The sequence below is a fragment of the Myotis yumanensis genome, unplaced genomic scaffold (genome assembly GCF_028538775.1).
Source record: "Myotis yumanensis isolate MYYU_CA2020_CCGP unplaced genomic scaffold, mMyoYum1.0.hap1 SCAF_7, whole genome shotgun sequence".
Lineage (NCBI taxonomy): Eukaryota > Metazoa > Chordata > Mammalia > Chiroptera > Vespertilionidae > Myotis > Myotis yumanensis.
In genome coordinates, this window is record NW_027223758.1 from 58,856,921 (window position 1) to 58,876,531 (window position 19,611).

A 19,611-nucleotide genomic window follows, 5' to 3' on the forward strand; every position below is an offset into this window, starting at 1 on the left:
ATGCTATTTAAACATCATATATATGGCCAGTTACTTTATTTATATAAGCATAGTGCCTATAAGCAATACTGCAAGCCAGGGCTAGCAACTGTGTTCATTTCTAGTCGTAGACAGTATAGTTGCTGAACAGTAGCCCAGGAAAGATGTCCAGGTCCTATTCCCTCAAACCAGTGAATGTTATCTTTCATGAAATTTGCAGATGTAATTAGGAATCTTGAGATGAAATGTTGATCCTGAATTATCCCATGGGCTGAATGTAGACTCTAGTAGGGGCTCTTAAAAGAGGGAAACAAGAAAGTCAAAGGCAGGAGGAAAAAAAAGGTGGAATGATGGAAGCAAAGGTTGGAGTGATGCACTTTGAAGATGGAGGGAGGTGACCATGAGCAAAGGAATGCAGATAGTCTCGAAGCTGGAAAGGGAAAAAGAATCTCCCCTAGGACCTTCAGAAAAAAAATACCAGCCTGCTAACCTCTTGATTTTAACTCAGTTAAACTGATTTCAGACTTCTGATCTCCAAAACTGCAAGATGATAAATTCATGTTGCTTTAAGCCACTACGTATCTAGTAATTAGCAACAGCAGGCATAGGAAACTGACATAGACGGCTTAGTTATTCCCTGGGAGCACACTATTGGTAGCAGGTGTCATGAGAGCTCTTACTATGGAAGAAACACAAAGGTCTATTTACTTCTGGAGAAGACAACTCAAAGCAGGCTAAGTCAGCAATGTATTGGTAAGAACAGGATAGTGGAAAACATGGATAGATAGGGTTCCTATCCATTTCTCTGGTCATAACAAAATGGTTGCTTTCTTCTTAGACCACAACATGGACAAACGTGTAAAATCCCATTAAAATGAAGTATAGTTGTGAAAGAAGAACTCAGAGGGCAACGTGAATGGTAAATGTGAAAGACGTACAAGTTTCTTCTCCATTAACAAAGCATTCTCATTCATTCCCATGGTCTTAAGTAACATTTAAATGGCGATCCCAGATCTATATCTTTAGCTTTGATCTCTCAGCTAGTTTAGATATTTGTGTATCCCAAAACCTGCTAAACAAATCCATTTGAAACTTTCACTTGTCCCACAGACTTAATAGCTCCAAATTAAATTCATCACTTCTGCCTGTCCCCTCCATTCAAATTTATTCATTTTCCTGTTTCACCTTATGAATTGATGGCACTACCATCCACCAATTCACCAATCCCAGAATCCTGCGAGTTATCCTAGACGTCTGTACTCACCAATGGTGTCTAATCCATCGATAAACATTGTTGATTTCTCTTACCATGTGAATTGATCTTGAATCATTCCTATATTTCCACTAGAGGCCCGGTGCACAAATTTGTGCATGGGGTGGGGGGGATCCCTCAGCCCAGCCTGCACCCTCTCACAATCCAGGACCACTGGCTCCTAATTGCTCACCTGCCTGCCTCATCGCCCCTAACTGCTCACCTGCCTGCCTGATCACCCCTAACTGCCTCTGCCTCGGCCCCACTGCCACAGCTTTATTCGGAAGGTCGTTGGGCTGTCCATTCTAATTAGCATATTATGCTTTTATTATTATAGATATCTATTTTATGTCCCCATCTGGCTTTGCCATCTCACCCCTGGTTTATTATCCTCCTAACTTCTTTCCTTGCCCCTAGTCTTACTCCTCTTCATTGTAGCAAGAATGGTCTTCTAAAAATACACCCTGAGCATGTTAATCCAGTGCTTTACCTACAGTTAAGCTCCTATAATAACATACAAGGCTCTCAGAAACGTGCTTTTATCTCTTTCTTCCGCCTTTGTTCCTATTATTGTATACATTATGCTTCAGTACATCAGACTGCTGCTTATAATGCCATTCGTGTTGTGTGCTCTGGAATATATCTATAACTTTCTCATATTATTGTCTCTGTCTTGAATGCCCTCTCTCTGCTCTTACTGGCTAATATTTATTTCTCCTTCTAGGCTTGCTTCAGTGTACCTCATGCCTGAATCATTCAGTTGGATTAAGTGTTGCCAGTACTCACCGCAACTCACCGTACCTACTACTATCTTAGTATTTACCACATTATATTAACATTTTCAGGGTATCTGGGTTGTATTTCTGAGACTGTAGCTATCCATATTTGGATCCTCAATACCTACCATAGTAATCACCTCTCAATAGAAAATAAATACATATTTGTAAGACTCAATTAATATGAACTGCTTAGAGAACATTTTGTAATGTCAGTATACATCTTAATATAATTTAGCAGAACCCTATGTATAATATAATATAACCTGTAGCCAGATTTTAAAACCCATTGCTCATCAAGTTTAATAAATGAAGCTTTCTTTTTCATGCTAAATGAATAAAAAAAAATATTGAGGAGACATATGAAAACATCGTGTCTATTTTTTCTTATTAGTAGCCAATCCAGTGAAATGAAATAGTCTTGTTATTCTCAAATGCTTTTCACGTAATATTTTTGCTTTATGTTTTATTTAACATTTTGTATTAAAGATATAAATGCTGTAATGCAATTGGTTTAGCTTCTGTTTCAGCCCTTCTTTTATACCCGGTCATTTTGTTTACACATTAATCTATAATACACTGTCTCCTCTGCTTGTCACCTCTATTACGCCCCTATTTACTTTCCACCCTACTTACTTGCAATATGGTGTGAGGCCTGTGTATTGCAATCTGGCTTTGTTCTGATAAAGGTAGTCTAATTTCCCCAACAAAACGATCCTTTGAAGTTTGTATTTCCTTGATATCTAATGAGAATTGAATGCTGTGAATAACCGATTTATCAAAATTTTCACTATAAATTTTGATTACTGTCTCCTGGTATTCTTTCTACTTACCTGCCCCTAAGCTTTCCTACCACCTCTGTAATTATCATGCCCCCAAGACAGGCTTGAGGGCATTGGTGAGGGCATTGGTGAGGGCATTGGTGAGAGTGAGATCTCTGAAGAGAAAGCACCCTTGGTCTGGGCTCTGGGAAGTCTCTGCAATTCCCCCTGGTGAAGGATGAAGAGTCCAACATTAGAGGCGGGAGCAAACCCAGAAGCACAATGCCGTGAACAGCAGTTCCGTGGAAGCCAAAGAAGAGAACATTTTAGAAGATAGGACTGTTCAACGTGAATTTCTACTCATATAACATCTCCACCTGCAGGAAATGTATAGATATCACAAACTCACTACATACAAACCAAAGGGGCCACCTTTGGTTCAGCATTAGCACCTTTCCACAGTTTCCCACTACTGATCCATGCCACATATATTCAGACACTAAAGCCAGAAATGTGGAAGTCATTCTGAAACTCTTCCTCCCACTATATCCATTACATCTAGTCACCAAGTTTTATTAACTTCATAGGACAATAGCTATCTATTTCACTTGACTGCTTAACAATTTTCAGTACATCCTCCTTGTCTTCAAGATAAAACCAAAGCATAGGTATGACATAGAAAGTCCTTCACAATCTGATTTTTTCTTTATTAAATTATCAAAATAATTTATTTGAGTGAGATGACTTTTAACATACTGGATTAAAAACATTATTAAAATTATTTTTGATTGGTTGCAAATAGTAATTTATAGCTAAAAATAAATATGAATGAATCTAAGAATGATAAATGTAAGAAAGAATAGTACATATATATGCATTCATCCATATATACTCTAGTCCATGCCCCTGGACCAACTATACTAGTACATTAGCATAATAGTAAAAGCAGGAGGAAGATTCAGAATATCTTGATAACTAAAAACATTAATTAGCATATTATTGTATATATTTTGAGAAGAGATATACTCCATACTTTTTGTATAGAAGCATCACATTTAAGAACTCCCTTGAGAACAATCCTATTTACAATAGCATCAACGAGGTGAATAGCATCACAAGTTTAACCAAGGAGGTGAAAGATTTGTATACTAAAAACTATAAGACATTGATGAAAGAAATTAAAGAAGAAACACAAAAAAATAGGAAAGATATTTTGTGCTCATGGATTAGAATAATTCATATTGTTAAAATATCTATACTACCCAAAGCAATCTATAGATTCAATGCAATCTTTATCAAAACCCCAATGGCATTTTCCCCAGAAATAGAAACAAAGAATCCTCAAATTTGTGCAGGACCACAAAAGACCTTGAATAGCCAAAACAATATTGAAAAATAAGGAAGAGCCTAAAAGTATCATGCTTCCTGGTTTTGTACTATAGTAATAAAAAATGTATGGTACAGCATAAAAGCTGACACATAGACCAATGGGGGACAATAACTGAGAGTCCAGAAATAAACTCATGCATATATAGTCAATTAATTTATGACACAGGAGCCAAGAATGCTCAATGGGGAAGGACAGTCTCATCCATAAGTAGTACTGGGAAAACTAAACAGCCACATGCAAAACAGTGAAACTGGACCACTATCTTACTCCATACACAAAAATCAACTGAAAATGGGTTAAAGACTTGAATGTAAGACCTGAGACCATACGACTTTTGAACATAAAACATAGAAGGCAAGCTTCTTGACAATGGTCTTGAAATGACTTTTTGGATTTGACACCAAACATAAAGGCAACAAAAGCAAAAATAAACAAGTGGGACTACATCAAATAAAAAGCTTCCACAGCAAAGGAGCCATCAACAAATGAAAAGACAATCTTTTGGAATGGAAGAAGATATTTGCAAACCATGTATTTGATAAGAAGCTAATATCTAAAATATACAAGGAACTCATACAATTCAATAGCCAAAAAACAAATAACCCAATTTAAAAATGGGCAAAGGACCTGTTATGATATCTATTATTAAAAAGACAAGAAATAAATGCTGGTGAAGAAGTGGATAAAAGAGATCTCTTTTGGTGGGAAAGTAAATTGGTTTAGCCACTATGGAAAACAGTATAGAGGTTCCTCAAGAAATTAAAAATAGAGAACAAATATCATAGAAAGAGCTAACTTAGGTGGTGATCTGGAAGGCTCCTAAACCCAGCTCCTCCCACAGATGCACCAAATGTGTAGCTACACAAGGAGCAGTTCACTCTGAAGGAGATCTGGAAATCAGCTCAGTGATTCCTACACACTGGACGAATGAGGAAGTACTCACGTTAAAATGATTAGGAAAGGCCAAGATACACTCTAGCAATTAATCCCATCCTAGCACAGTGCCTGGACCCCAGCACCGTGCCCTATAATCCAGAGGGAACCCCCAACTCCCAGCTTCTGCCTGAGGAGCAACAGGTTTGGACCCCACATCTAGCACCCCAACTTTTAAGACACACACTGGACCAAAACACCTAGCTCTGAAAGCCAATGGGCTATTGTGTGATCCACAAGACTCTAGCAAGCAAAGAAACAAAGGGAGTGAGCATTCATCTGGCCTATCCCCAACCTCCCACTCACACCCCCACACCCCCAGGGTCTTTTTTTGTAAGAGCTATGCATCTGCAGACTTTAAAAGCTGCTGTCTGGGGGTCAGCCTTTTAATGTAGCAGGCTGGCTTTGATTCTCCCCACAGACCAAGGAGGCTGGTGTACAGCTCTCTCTCCTCCTCCCCGCAGCCCACTTCAATAACATCATCAAGGTGAAGTATCACCCTGGGAAGCTATGTATCCATATGTATGTCTCAAGCTTTTGAGGCTGCCATGGAGGGAAGGACCTCAGATCTCTTGACCCTAATAGGACTGGAACTTCCATTCACAAGTCCCACAGGACTCTAGCAAACAAAGGAACACTTACTAAGAAGTGCAGGAGCCCTCCCCGGACCAGGCTGTTCACCTGGACCAAGCACGGAGAGAGCAGGCAAAAGTGCCCATCTCTTAGTTTCTCTCTGGAAGGGACTGTCCAGCTTCCACTCAGCCTGCATCTAGACACTGACTGCAATCTCCCCGTTGGCACACTGACAGGTCTTGGTACAACTTCAAGTATTGGGAGCCACCAAGAACAAAGAAGGAGATTTGGACAATTACAAAAGTTGGAGGGGCAGCTATGAGATGGGGCCAGGCTAATAGCAGCATTATCCCCAATAGGCAAGGTACACTAGTAGAAGCAACCTAAGTGTTCATAGACACACACACACACACACACACACACACACACACACGAGTGCTATTCAGCCTTACAAAAGGAAGCCGGGCCATATGCAACAATGTGGATGAACCTCGAGGGCACTAAAGTTGTTGCTGGGGGCTGAGAAAAGGGGGAAATAGGGAGAAGTTGGTAATGAGATTTCGTATGTGACAATAAAAACTACAGTAGTTGTCAAGAAGAGGGAAGACCACACCCATCGGATTAGATTTATGGCTTACAACTGGCAGACGCACTGGATCCAACATGGTGAATAATTGCACCTAGTGGTAACCCCTAGCCTGATGATGTTCTCATTGTAATACATTAACATACTATTTGGTAAAATCCGTACCACCATGGTCAGAAACGGAAAATGATACAAGGACTCAAAATGGCCCACGGAGCTCCTCTGGGAAATCTCCACCCTTCCCTCAGGAAGGTCCCAAATACTCCTTCAGCTTATTGAATACCATATCCCCATTAAATGAACCTCAATAAATGAAGCAAATTCCACTAAAGGGGGCTGCTCTGTCTGTGGAGTAGTCCATTCCCTGTCTCACTGCTTCACCAAAAGTTCACTTTCACTTTAAACTCTATCCAATCTGGCACTTGAATTCTTTGCTGTATGTAGCCAAGAATGGGCATTGGGTCACAAACCCTGGGGTTCCTGGACCCAAAGAATGTCTGCATCAGTAAGAGAGTACCAACTTTTAGATGTAAGATGAATAAGAACTGAGGATAATGGAAAACATGGTGACTATAGTTGACAACACTGTATTGTATAATTGACATTTGCTAAGAGAGAACTTACATGTTCTCATCAAAAGAAAAAGAGAAAAAAAGATAAATATGTGAGGTGATGAGTATATATATGTATATATGTATGTATACATGTATGTATATATGTATATATATATGTGTGCATATATATATATATAAATTATCATGTTTCACGCTTTAAATATCTTAAGTTTTATATTTTATTTATTTATTTTTTGTTAATCCTCAACCAAGGATATTTTCCCATTGACTTATAGGGACAGTGGAAGGGAGGGAGAGAGACAGACAGAGAGAAGCATCGATGTGAGAGAGACACATCAATTGGATGTCTCCTGCACGTCGTGCCCAGACCAGATCAAGCCTGCAACTGAGGTATGTGCCCTTGATCAGAATTGAACCCAGGACCTTTCAGTCTGTGAGTTGCCGATCTATCCACTGAGCCAAATCATCTAGGGCTAAATATCTTAAAATTTAATTTTACAATTATACCACAATAAAGCTGAAAAAAGCAGTCCTTCTTTTAGTATTTTAATTGAGCAAGACTTTTTTACCCTTTCAAGAAAATGCTTACAATTATGTAGTGTTCTAATTTCTCCAGAGACATAAATGTTCTTGACAGACTACATTGAGTAAAACTGTTTAAAAACAAATAATATAATTAGAATTTGACCTTTAATTTTATATGCAATATATCCAGCCAACTGAAAGAATAATTATGTTATTAATCTTAATAATTTTTTGCATTACATTTAATTTGTTGTTTCAACTCCAGTTTATATTTCAGTTTTTCATGGAAAGATTGATATGCTCTTGATATGTCTGGAGAAAAATACCATTTTAAACATGATGTTTGTTAAAGATAATCTAGATTAAAATAATTCATAAAACTAGAATGGCCTGAAAGTAGCAGAACCCAGCACTAAAGCAGCAATGGGGACATATGCTTGTATAGAATTTTACTTTGTTTTTATTGTTTCAAAAGGTTTAAAAGAAAATCATCTTCCTTTGTTAGTGAGAGAATGTATAATTTAGGGAACATCACCAGTGAATTTCTAGTGATTGGTGAATAGCTGAGTAAGTGATGCACAAAGAATTCCATGAATAAGCCACATTCTCTAAGAATTAATTTCTTTAGATACAAATTTGCAATAAGGTATAATTTTATTGAATCCTCAGAAGCATAGCTCTCAGACATGCATTATTAATATTGATATGTCCATTCTAAGATATTTTAAGGTACATTTTTCTTTTAAAGGTGAGTATACATTCATGTCTAGGAAGCTAGAGTGACACAGGTATATTTTCTAGGAGTTAGGATTCAGTTTCTAACATTCACTCTTTCAAAAATGTCACAGACTCTTCTTACTCTACTTGGTAGCAGGACACTTGGAAGAAAAAAAATAAAACACCAAAATGTGTCTTTGTCCTTAAGAATTCTATACTCTAAAGTAGAAATTAGTAAAATGCACAATGCAATTCTTGTTAAAAAGTTGGCATTCCAAAGAAATGATAGGTATATAATTTTATTAACCAATGTTGCCCCAATAAATTTAATAACAAAATTAAGGGATTGTTGATAAGTTAAAAAAAAAAAGAAAAAGAAATGGTAGCTGATGGTGTCCAGAATGATTGTTATTTTTATAGTTTTGCAAGAATTAGTATTTTGAGTGATAATATATCACATAAAAATTAACATACCAGCAATTGGAACTATCTGAAATAGAGCCCTACCACAGCTCTACACACTGGACATTGCCAAGGCTATATCCTAACATTCATTTGTTTCTCAGAACTTCATTCCTAATTACCCAGGGAACAGGGTAAAAATATACAGGTTGTTCACCAAAACTTGATACTGACTTCTTCCTGGGCACAGAGCTAATCTGCCTTTCCTAGACTACATCACTGCTATGCCCATAAGACTGTGTTCTGGTGAAATAAATACAGTTGTAGAAATGACATGTGTTACATCCAAGCCTGGTCCGTTGTAATCTCTTACCATATTTTCCATTACCTCTCTCTCTGAAAGCCTGGCTGGATATTGACACACAGAGTATGGCTTGTACTGAAAAAGGCAGAGACCCCACCAAAAAAAACCCCAGTTACCAATTGGATATTCTATGAGCAAGAAAAAAATTTCTAATGCATTTAGCCTCTGAGGTTTTGAGGTTTATCAGCTACAGAGCTAGTGTTAATTCATCTAATACAGTGAAGAAAGGAAAGAAAAATTTTGGGAGTGACTACTGTATACTAGACCTTACATACACAGAATTTTTTTTCCCTCCCAACCAAGCTTACAAATTACCCAAAAGCAGTCCTATTCCATGATGGAGAAAATGACACTTGAGTTATAAAATTTTCCTGGGATCCATAGCCAGTAAGTGGCAGGGTCAGAATTTGAACCCGAGTTTATTGGCCTCAAAGATTGTATTTTTATAATACATCTTATAGTCTTTGGTTGACTTTTAACAACTAAATTATGTATTCCATTTCTATAACAGATTCCAAGCAATAATCCAAAAGTTAGCAATTTTGAAATCACCAACAATAAATAAACTGTAAAAAGCTGAAACAAAATTTTACAAACCTTAAAAAACCAGGGCTATTTGCGTGGGTAAATGGGCTTAATTAACTTTAGAGATACTGACATGATCCATATCCTATGACCCTAAAACATGGTTAATATACCCAATAATTACCTTGAGTTAGGCAGAAAAGGAAATTTTATTATTTATACAATGGCAAAGAACTATGCAGTTGTATTAAACAGCTTTGTTGAAATATAACTGATATGCAATAACCTGCACATGTTAAATCGCACTTAATAAATTTTTATCAAGTTGTGTGTGTGGTGTGTGTAGTATGTGTATGAAACAGTCATGATGCCATTACAACAATCAAGATGACATATTCCCTCCAAAATTCTCCTGTCTTTTTTTTTCCAATCAAAACTTTATTTTTTTTTTATTGCTAAAAGTATTACAAAGGGTATTACATATGTGTCCTTTCCACCACCACCCCCCCGCCCCCGCCCTTGACAATCCCCTGGCCTCCCTTACCCCCCAGTGTCTTATGTCCATTAGTTATGCTTATATGCATGCATTCAAGTCCTTCGGTTGATCTCTTACCCCACTCCCTCCTGCCCCCCACCCCTCCCTGGCCTTCCCACTGCAGTTTGACAATCAGTTTGAGGCAGCTCTGCCTCTGTATCTATTATTGTTCAAAAGTTTGTAATGGTCTTTATTATCCATGAATGAGTGAGATCATGTGGTATTTTTCCTTCATTGACTGGCTTATTTCACTTAGCATAATGCTCTCCAGTTCCATCCATGCTGTTGCAAATGGTAAGAGTTCCTTCTTTTTTACAGCAGCATAGTATTCCATTGTGTAGATGTACCACAGTTTTCTAATCCATTCATCTACTGGTGGGCACTTAGGCTGTTTCCAGATCTTAGCTATGGTGAATTGTGCTGCTATGAACATAGGGGTGCATAGATCCTTTCTGATTGGTGTTTCTGGTTTCTTGGGATATATTCCTAGAAGTGGGATCACAGGGTCAAATGGGAGTTCCATTTCCAGTTTTTTGAGGAAACTCCATACTGTCTTCCATAGTGGCTGCACCAGTCGGCATTCCCACCAGCAGTGCACAAGTGTTCCTTTTTCTCCACATCCTCTCCAGCACTTGTCATTTGTTGATTTGTTGATGATAGCCATTCTGACAGGTGTGAGATGGTACCTCATTGTTGTTTTGATTTGCATCTCTCGGGTGATTAGTGACTTTGAGCATGTTTTCATATGTCTCTTGGCTTTCTGAATGTCCTCTTTTGAAAGGTGTCTATTTAGATCCTTTGCCCATTTTTTGATTGGATTGTTTATCTTCTTTTTGTTAAGTTGTATGAGTTCCCTATAAATTTTGGAGATTAGGCCTTTATCAGATATGTACTTTGTCCTCTCTGGTTTATTGCACTCAACATAGTATCTGAGAGTCATCCATGTTGTTGTGTAATTGATAGTAGTTGATACTTTTCCGTAGCATGTATATATCCCAACTGGTTTATCCATTCACATGTTGATGGATTTTTCTCCCAGCTTTTGGCTGTTACAAATTAGCTTTTATGAACATTTATGTGCAAGTTTTTGTATGCATTTAAGCTTTAATTTCTCAGGATAAATACTGAGGAGAATCACATTTTATTTTTTGCATACACATATGCTATTGTTTCAGTGCCATTTGTTGAAAAGTTAATCAATCCTCTCTCCACCAAATTACCTTTGCAACCTTTTAAAAAATGAATTGACGAGATGTGTGAGTCTTTTTTGGACTTCGTATTCTGTGATATAGATGTTTATGCCAATACCACACTGTCTTGGTTACTATGGCTTTATAATAAATCATAAAGTCAGATTGTATAAATCATTGAACTCAATTTTTTTCACCTTTTTTAAAGATAATTAGTTACTTTTTGATGTTTTACATTTCTATATTTTAGAGTCAGGGTATCAATTTCTATTTAAAAAAAGACTGTTGGGATTTCAGTTGGGATCCCTTTGAATCTAAAGATCAGCTGGGGGAGAAATGATATCCTAACATAAACACCACATATTTCTCTATTTATTTAGGTCTTTACTTCTCTCAGCAATGTTTGTAGCTTTCAGCACACAAATCTTGACAACTGTGGTACATTTTGTCTGAAGACTTTTAGATTTTAAGGCTATTATAAATGCAACACTTTTGATTTTAACTTCTAATTGTTTACTGAAAGTATATCAAAATACAATTAATATTTGTAGATTAATTTTCTATTCTGCAGAGCCACTAAACTCACTTATCAGTTTTAGTATTTTTTCATCCCTTAGGATTTTCTAAATATACAATGATGTCATCTGTGAATAAATATAGTTTTACTTCTACAATGTTGATTCTTTCCTTCCTTCCTTCCTTCCTTCCTTCCTTCCTTCCTTCCTTCCTTCCTTCCCTCCTTCCTTTCCTCCTTTTCCCTCATGTCTAGAAACTCCAGTACGATATTGAATAGAAGTAGTGAAAGTAGACCTTTTTTATGTGTTCCTGAAATTAGCGAGAAAATATTTATTCTTTTGTCATTGATTATGATGTTACATATAGTACTTTCATGGATGTCTCTTAGCAGGTTGGGGAAGATGTCTTCAATTGCTAGCTTACTCAGAACTTTTATCAGTAACGGTTGTTATTTTGTCTGATGTTTTTTCTGAATCTATTGAGGTGATCACATTTTTTAATCTATTAATGGTGAATTACATTGATTGTTTTGCAATGTTAAACCAACTCTGATTTCCAGTGATAAACTTCACTTGTTCATGATTTATTATGCTTTTAAAATATTGTTGGATTTAATTTGCTAATATGTTGTTAATTGCTTTTCATTTATATTCATGAGTCATGTAGATCTGTAATATTTTTTGAATGTCTTTTCTGGTTGTAATATCACAGTAATGCCAGCCTTGTAAAATGAGTTTTCACTTTTTGAGAGTTTGCATAGAATTGTTATTATTTCCTCGGTAAGTGCATGGAAAATCCACCAGCAAAGGCTTACATACGGGCAACCGTTGGGTACAGGGGACAACTCCCAAACAACTGAGCCACACCTGCTAAGGCAAAGTGCATTATCCTTTTAAAGAGTAGCCCGTCCCTTACATGCTGCTTTCTTGAGCCCTTGACTGTCTGGTTGTGGAATATCAGGCACCTGCTCCAATTAAATCTGGAACTAGTAGCATAAATTTAGGCTCTTTGCAAGTCTTAAATGAAAATAAAGCCTCCTGACATTTCATGCAATTCCTTTTCTGTCTTTCTTTTTTCTTTCTGATTGATAGCGTCCAAGTTCAGAATAATGAGGTGGTTATAAAACTACCACAGAGAATTTAGACTTTGGCGTTGTTCTGTGTTAGCATTCCAACACCACAGAGGCATTCAGAAAGAGATTTCTGGTAGAAGTTTTATTTCACAATATAACACCTTTGAGTTTGCATAGAGGTTCAATGCTCAACTCTTTTCACGACCTCTGGGAAACAAGGGGGTCACGTTTTAGAGGTGCCCCAGTGCTGTCTCTGTTATGCACACGCACTCAGCACAGTGTAAGGAGAGCCACATGCTCAGTGTCATTGAGCAAGACGCACTTAGCATGGTTAGCTAACAATGGGGAGCCGCTGACATGTTTTAGTCCAGAATGAAGAACAGTATAAATAATTCAGATGTCACTGAAGACAGTAACAAAAGAAGTCAGAAGTCGCATTTTTAAAAAGGAGCATTCTTTAGGGCTTGTTTTCATTCAAATAAAGCCCTGCAAAACATTCTATGCTTGCTCTTTACATCAGTAACAAAAAGATGCAGGAAATGGAAAATAGAGTTAGAAGAGTACAATGAAGAAGAGGGACTTCTGCCCTAACCGGTTTGGCTCAGTGCATAGAGTGTCAGCCTGCAGACTGAAGGGTCACAGGTTTGATTCTGGTCAAGGGCATGTACCTTGGTTACAGACACATCCCCAGGAGGAGGTGTGCAAGAGGCAGCTGATCGATGTTTCTCTCTCATTGATGTTTCTAACTCTCTATCCCTTTCCCTTCCTCTCTGTAAAAAATCAATAAAATATATTTTAAAAAAAGAAGAAGAAGAAGAGGGACTTCTGAGGACCTTTTCACTTCTGGCATGATCCTGGTAGGACTGAACCACCATCCAGAGGGAAAACCATTTCTGATTAAAAACCCAACCTGGGCTGCCTTAGCTCAAGGAAAACTGAGTGAATTTGATCATCATAACAATGAGTTTAAGTCATTTTAACAGAATAATTTTCTTTCCTTTTTTTTTCCCAGTGGAGGGGAGCTGAAGGCTGGGAAATTAAAGGTAAAAATTACCCTTTTAGAAAGTATAATAGAGCATCATTTTACATTTTAAAATCAATCTGCAAGAAAGAGAAAGAGAGAGAGAGAGAGAGAGAGAGAGAGAGAGAGAGAGACATTATACCTACAAAATAATTAGAATCCCACTGCCTGTTCAAACTGTTACTTGATTGTAGGTACAAAAAAGGACAATGAAATTCTTGCAGCAATAATGAAAGTTCACTTTTGGTGTGCCCTTTCTAAAGAAATTTCTGCCATGGCTGGGTGGCTCAGTTGGTGTGGAGCATCATCCTGATACACCAAGGTTGCAGGTTTGACCCCTGGTCAGGGTACATGCATGAATCAACCAATGAATTCATGAATAAGTGGAACAATAAATCAATGTTTCTCTCTCTCTCTCTCAAATTAATAATAAAAACAATAGAAGATTCATTATATTAAAAAATTTCTAAGCGTGTACTCTGGCAATCTAAAGGTAAAAATCAAGAAAGAAACTATAACTGAGTTAAGAATGAAATTAAACATACTGGAGTGACTTGTCTGTTGTAAGCCTAGAAGTACTGGATCAAATCAGATGTCAGTCAGTGGACTCTAAGAAGTAGACTTTCAAAAGAATGAGATCAATTCCAAATAATAGATGAAATAATTGGGAACTGGACGTTCTTATGTTGAGGACTGCATATTTATTCTCTGACCCAGGGAAGTGTAGGACAAAGGAGAAATTCCAGAAAAATAAAGAATTATACTAAAAAGCCATGGTTAACAAAATAAAATAGGAATGATTTCAGGCCATTGAAGAAGTATGCAAAAAGCACATTTGTTTGATTGGAATTTAAGCAACTATTTTTCTCAGGTGGCCCTGGGTACGCTGGATCAGTGTGTTCTTCCTGGGGCAATAGTTACACAGCTGTAATAATGTAAATACAGTTTATTGAGTTTCCAGAATCAACTTATACAATATTTAAATATGGTTACAAAAGAATATAAAATGACATGGGTACTGCCATTGTAAAGATAAAGCCATATATGACAGAATTTAGAAGGTAAATGTGAGGAAGATGAGGAAAAGTTGGAGAGCTAATACCTTCAACTGAAGCAGAGACTGAAGTTGATGGATCAAGTTGTATAGATAACTCTATTTAAAGTCAAAAAGTCACGTAATGACTGAACTAAAATAATGAAATAACTAATACAATTAGAAACACTGTGAAGTAGCTAGTCAGGGGTATTTGAAATGAGCTAAATTCTTAATCATTCACAAGAAAATAAATAAAATTGTTTGATAAATCAAGAAATATCTGTGTATTATTGAATTAAAGGTACAACCACCAGAAGAATCACTAGAAGAACTACTACATATGCTTTCTTTTCTGTATCAGGATTGGAAATGGTAAGAAATAATATTAAATATTATAAATTATTTAATACTACTTAATTGTTACCATGTCCATGCATTACTTTGTTAAAAATAAGGGAAACAATAAAAATTGGAATGTATTAAGTAGAAATGACATAGGAAGACATTAGAATAAAGAAGATATTGTTATAATGAAGCATGACTCCCTCACTTCCAAATTACATAGAGGAAATAGATATGATGTAATAGTGAGACACTCTTAAATGGGACATTCAAAATTGATTCGTTCTAAGAGTAATACATTCACAAGTTATTCCTAATTGACAGAAAGAGCAAAGCTTCTCAAGAAACAAAATGACTTTCAATGGGGTGTTTCTGTTGAAGTCAGAGTTTGAAAATCACAATTTCAAATGTTGAAAAGACAAACAGAATGAAGAATGTCTATGAAAACATGGTCCAGCCTCCATTCTTATGACTTAGTGTAAGGAAAAACACATGACTTGTAAAACAAATTTGAAATTAGAGCAAAGATGGCCTAAGCACAATCATTTGGGCAGATGGCATAATGCTACTAAACTACCTGACTTGTTTTCCGTGTCCTTATTATTGTTAATGATATTTTTTAATTAAAGAGAAAGTCTTGCAATATAGAAAAGTTTTAAAACATTATTAAGAGAGATGAAACTCGATAAATGAGAGATATGGTAAAACAGCCTTAGGTACATAAAATGTGTAGAAGTAAAATATATTGAATGAACTTGCAAATACAAGTGAAGAAATGTTGTTGATGGAAAAAAAGAGTTTGGTGACTTTTGACCTTAGATGTACCAATGTTACCATAACGTTTTTCAAAAGAAGATAAAGAAAAAGTTCTGATATTAAATATTGCCAAATTTTATGTCATTTTCAGAAAAATGTTACAAAGTACTTTGGAAAAGGTAATTTAATAACTCTCTTTAAACAAAGAAACTAGCCATCAATACAAACAAATAAATATGCATAAGGAAAAATCCTCATAGGCTAATTTTTAATGAGATAGGATTATTGACTAAACCTGGAAAAGCTTACAAATACTGGAAAGTTACCTTGATTTTCAGTGATGCATGTAATACACCTTCATATCCTGTGCTCAAGATTGAAAAGTGATCACTGGATTATAGCCCAATGAGTAAAAATCATATCTATTTGAACATTTGTATTTCAAGAATGTTGATTAATGCATCGTGTCAGTTACCGAGGATAACAATTTGAAAAATCAATAGTGGTACAAAACAGGGCTCTCCAGTGTCCTTTTTACAATTTTGTCATTGGATTGAATAAGGAAGCTAAGCTGATTAAGTCTCCCAATGCCACAATATTCCTAGAAAAGGATGACATCAGAGGACCGAATACTCACAAAGATCCCGGCATGCTCAGAAAATGAGCTAAAATAACATGAAACATAATAGGAATAAATGTTATAACCTCTTGTTAGAACTTTTCCCCATTAATGTTTTTATATCTTTTTTCCTCTATTTCATTTTATTTTTTTCCATCACCATTTATCCCCCATACCCTCTTAAGATCATCTGATCAAGTAGATTAGAAAAATATCATGGCAATTTATGTTAAAAAAACAAAACAAAAGCTTAACATAAGCTCAATGTGAATCAAAAGTAGGCAGGCCTACCTAAAAACATAATGTAAGATGTAGTTTCATTAACAGACATATAACTCTCCAATCTGGGAAACTGAGTCTTCTAGTTTTTACATCTAATTTCAGTCGATTATTGAAGGAGTAAAATTAATTCTGCTAGTGATATTTCAAGTTGTTAGCAAGAAGCTGGAGTATCTTCAGAGTAGGAGAAACAGTGTTGAAGGAACTGAAATCCTATTACACAAGAAATTGCTGAAAGCACAGGAGCCTTTAGTCCAAAAGATAGAGGACTTGTTCCTATTGTATTTTCATGCCTAATAGAGTGGTCAGTAAATGCTTATGAAAGAATAAATGTGTTGTATATAAAACAAAGCTATATTCAAGACCTACTACAGCCCTCTAGATCAAGAAGTCTTTTTTAACATATAATTATGTCACATGTTAATTGTTTTTTACTTTTTGTCTTGCATTGCGATCAACTCTTTTGTGATGGCTCAAACACTGTATTGCCTTTGACTTAGGACGCTTGAAAGTAAGTCAAAACTCACCCAAAAGTATCGTTTTTTAAACTATTTCAGTGAGGAAACTTTCTGGACAAGTGAAAATATGAAGAAACAGTTGTACCCTTGTCTGCATAATATTATTCAGAATTAACTTATAAGATTGGCCTTTAATTTAAATAAAGGCAATTGTTTGGTACTTGGATTTTCATAATCCTGCTTGGTGATATAACCTTTAGATAACTATTTAGTAACTAGGACTCTGTTCCAAGTGATTCCCAGATGTAGTCACAAAAGCATGTGAATCCCATTATTTCTATTATTAAGCACAGACCTTGGCCCAACAGTAAAGTTCTCACTGTTTTCCAGGTGCTCTGAGGATGTACAGAGAGAGGCAATATGTTATTTTTGGCTGCCGTTGAGATCATATTTTGCTTGTTTATTTTGACGTTTTTCAACAAGGCAAAGAAGAGTGATTTTAGGGAAGAGGTGGCCATATGGTCCTCCTTTTCAAAATTTCTTCTGATATAAAAAGAATTTACTCTAATCATTGTGTGAATGTTGTCCAATCCTAAATGGAAATCATCTCAGTGATGGTAAGGTCCAAACATTCAACCTCCAACTGTATGTGAGTAGTAGCCATGTTCTATATCCTTCCACTATCTAAAATCCCCTATCTGAAAAAAGAATGTGTCCTAATTTTGGATCAACCTCCTGTACATTTTATGATCAAATAATGATGTCATTATTTACCTAGTTTCTTGAGCTGAAACCACAGAGGAATCTTCTACTATTTTCCTTTCTTTACTTCATACATATAATATGGGCATGATTTTTGTCTTCAGATATGCTTGTCATCTAATCTGCCACTGCGAAGGTCAGGCTCTCATTTCCTAGATTATTTTAAGAGCTCCTACATTGATCATATGTGTTCTTTTACAATCTAACACCAACAAATACCACCAGTGTGAATTACATATGGCCATATTTTTCAGTTACACAAAATTTACCATCATTCTCAGGAAACACCACCCCCTTTCATAATTCCCTGCATTTCATCTATCTGTAAGGCCCTTTTGTTTCTCTTGTGATTGCCAAGACAACTTTTAATTCCATGAACATATATTGAGAATTTATTACATGAAGAATAGTGTTTCAGATCTTGGAGGTGAGCAAATCTGGAAGTTGGAATATCAGTTAGGAAACCATGGTTCTGGTCCAGATTGGGAAGATAAGGGTTGTCATATTGGAGGATTGAACAAAGGGAATGGGCGAATGGGATATTAGAGATCTACTTGATCATTTGTGCACATTTATTATAAAGGGAAGTTGAAGTCTGAGGAAGGTCTGTACTAAGTTCTGAATTTAGTCAATTATAGGCAAATTTCTTCATCTTTACACATTCCTTCACATTAAATGGTCTCTGTGATTCTGTACCTTTCAAAAACTTTGATTCAGTATCAGGTTTTCTAGCTAGTTCAGGCTCCACATACACATTTTCTTCAAAATGGATGTGAATGAACACAAGAACCTAACCTGATTTTAACCAAGCTCTCATCTCCAGTCCCCACTGCTACAGGTGACAGTCATAGCTTGAGAGAATTGTACACGGCATATAGTTGGCACTTCATATGCTATTACGTAGATATTTCACTGAAAAAATTTTTTTATTGTATTAACAAACCCTTTGAATAGGATATATACTAAATTTCACTTTATTAACAGAAAAAGAGAACATTGATAAAGTGATTCTATTTTATCCTCCCCTCTTTTCCTTCGTGAACATGTGAGCTATTACTACCAACAGCAACAAAAGATTTTCTACAGCACTCACTACCATTGCGTGTGTTCTTGTTAATAATTTTAGAAACTGAAATTATCTCACAGCCTTAAATTCCTTAATTTGGGTATGCTGTTTTCTCTTTGTTTTGTAATCCCCTGGGGCACACAGTGCCTACATGGAAGTATTTAGCTAAGTTTATTTAAGCTTGAATAGCCAAATTGTCTACTAGGATCACCACATGTAATTGATGGAATCATTAAGTGCTGTTTCCAACATTGGTGCATGATTTATTTTGCATTAAAAACAATTTTATTAGTTGTTTTTATTTCATGAAAGTTTTTTTATTAACTTAAAAGCACAGAGAGCTATCATTTCTTTTTAATCTATAAATAGCTTAATATGCCCCATCGGAGCAAACATTAAAACAAACAAACAAACAAAACACAAAAATTTATATGTCTCTCAATGCATAATTGCAATGTGTTCCATTTTCTACAAATTAATTTTTATACATTTCTACTTAGGTTCTTTCTCTTATGTGCTCAATCTGAGGCCCTTTTTACAACTCCTGACCTGCCTATCCAAGGCTACCATTGAAAGCACTGGTTGACTCTGAGCACATTCC